We start from the raw sequence: 2,612 nt of genomic DNA on the forward strand, positions 1-2,612 counted from the left end.
ATTTTTAATCTGTGTTGTTGTTGGCACTCCGTCGCTTACGACGTCGAGGGTTCCAGTTGATCCAATCGACGGAACAGCCTGCTCGTGAAATTAACGTGCAAGTGGCTGAGCACTCCACAGACACGTGTACCCTTAACGTAGTTCTCGGGGATATTCAGCGTGACACAGTGTGACAAGGCTGACCCTTTGACTTACAGGCACAACATAAACAGGAAGTAAAAGTGAGAGAAAGTTGTGGTGGAAGAGTACGGCAGGGTTCGCCACCATCCTCTGCCGGAGCCTCGTGGAGCTTTAGGTGTTTTCGTTCAATAAACACTCACAACGCCCGGTCTGGGAATCGAAACCGCGAGTCCGCTGCCCTAACCACTGGGCCATTGCACCTCCACAAGGTACAATATATCGTATAGTATTCACGGATTTCTGAAAGCAGGATATAAGAGATTCGGTACTAAATGAAATATATTTAATCAATACAGAAAAAAATTATTCGTCAAGGGGAATAACTTTTTCAATTATTCGTCAAGGGACAGAACTTTTCAAAGCTATTTCAGTACTTTCCTCTCAATTTAGGGGTTAATTAAAATGCACAATACGTGCTCACTAGGGTGGAACGTTTTATCATAGTTTTCGACTTCATGATGAGGATAGTGCTTCCCTGGGCACAGATACAATGAACCTCCAATATCTGGCAGCTAACTTAGTAAACACCTGCAAAATTATTAACCATCGCACTAACAACCACCTTGAACACCTTTTTGAGCTCCATGTGTCTAACACATGTGGGCATGCCTACAAAGTCAGAAAACAGTACAGCCCCCATGACTTTCAGAAGCATTTTTTCATACTCAGAGTTGCTGAAGCATGGAACAAACTACCCGCACCAGTTGTTAGTTGCTGAGACATTGCATTCTTTAAAACCTCCATGATAGATCCAAAATGTTTCAGCCATCAATACATTTCACTGTTGTCTATGTAACTATGGTTACAAAGTTGTTGTTTGTTTGTTTGTTTTTTTCCACTTTTCCTGTATAGATTATTTGCTATGTCAATAAAACAATAAAATAATCCTCGTTATTGATCTGAAGGATACATGTCATGTATGTAAACAGATGTTAATGATCAATTTGCGTGCAAACACTCTTAGAGAAAATATCAATTTAAGCTGGAAGCCTCTTGATACAAAACTGCCTGAGACCTACCCATGGTTCTGTGGCACAAAAAAATTCAGGTTTTAAAATACCAGGAGGTACTGGCAACAGCCACGCTCGAAATGGTGTATTTTACGTGCCACCTGCACAAGGGCCAGTCCACCGTTACTGGCAACGAACTCGCTCGAATGTCTTTTCACGTGCCACTGGCACAAGTGCCAGGAAGGCGTCGTTAGTAACGGTCACGCTCAAATGGTGCTATTTATGTGCCACCGGCACGAAAGCCAGACAGCTGGTGCTCTGGCAACGATCACGCTCGGACGGTGCTCTTAGTGATTTATTGGTACAGGTGCCATAAAACAGGATTGAGTTATTCTCCAGAACAGCGAGCTGGCAGGGTTGCTATGCTGGGCAAAATTCTTAGCGGCACTTCGTCTGTCTTTATGTTCTGAGTTCAAGGTTGACTTTGCTTTTCATTCTTTCAGAGTTGATATAATAAGGACCAGCTAAGCACGGGGGTTGATGCAATCCACTTACATCCACCTAAAAATTGCTGACCTTTGTGCTAGAATTTGAAACCAATTGGCCAGAGTTAATATCCATTGACAAGGATGAAAAAGCAACAAAAGTTTTGGAAGAAATAATATATAAATAATAAATGAGTAGAAATCAAACCAGTGAGTGTGTCAGACAAGAAGGCATTGACTCTTTCATTACTGTATTTATTTTGAGATGCTCTGTGTTTCTTTCAATTATTTTAAATATAACAAAGAATTTAGTAAAATAACTTAGTTATCATTAAGCTAGTGTCAGGAACATTAATTGTGACTAAGGTTTGGTGGAAGATTTTAATTCAAAACTTATGAAAACAAGACATTTGTACTACAGAGCCGGAAGTGGTTTCAGCTGGGTTTGGTATCAAAAGGGTTAAGACAGTATGACTCTCCCCACCCACAACATAATATTAAGATTGTTCAACAAAAAAATACAAGCATCAATATATACGTGTGTATGCATGTGTGTGTGTGTGTGTGTAAAGGGATAGGTGACAGATGGAGAGAGAGAGGGGGAGAGAAATAATGTGTAGCAGGTGCAGTATGATCATCAATAGTATGTATAGGAAAAAGACAATGAAAACAAGATAAATCAATACCATAATCCACAAGCCAGCATTGGAGCCTCTATGTCGTCACTTGACCTGCTAGAAATAGCAGCCAAATCTCCCTCAAAATGCACCCAGCATCTTACAAAAAAGAATACATTTGGTCATGGACATGTGAATTTTGGAAGAGAGGCCATGCAAGTCTACCAGGTAGATGGAAGAGCATTGTAGAAAATGAAGAAGAGTATATTTTAGATTAAAAAAGAATTTTGTTTATCTTAATTTTGAAAAATAAAAGTATAAAAAAACCACATTAGTTATGGGATGACCCTATATATATATATATATATATATATATATAT

At 39.5% G+C, this 2,612-nt stretch overlaps 1 protein-coding gene across 6 annotated transcripts in view; it reads right to left on the minus strand.

Annotated features, from left to right (window-relative positions):
* Nucleotides 1–2,612, minus strand: part of LOC106880676 (uncharacterized) — a 13,109-nt gene that overhangs the window by 2,914 nt on the left and 7,583 nt on the right. Inside the window, exon 1 of one of the 6 annotated variants that reach the window (XM_014930732.2) lies at nucleotides 882–902. The exons of 4 other annotated variants lie outside the window; for them this stretch is intronic. The gene's annotated coding sequence lies outside the window, so the exon portion shown is untranslated. One more of the 6 variants, XM_052977003.1, reaches the window with a different exon arrangement.

The sequence above is a fragment of the Octopus bimaculoides genome, chromosome 26, assembly GCF_001194135.2.
Source record: "Octopus bimaculoides isolate UCB-OBI-ISO-001 chromosome 26, ASM119413v2, whole genome shotgun sequence".
Lineage (NCBI taxonomy): Eukaryota > Metazoa > Mollusca > Cephalopoda > Octopoda > Octopodidae > Octopus > Octopus bimaculoides.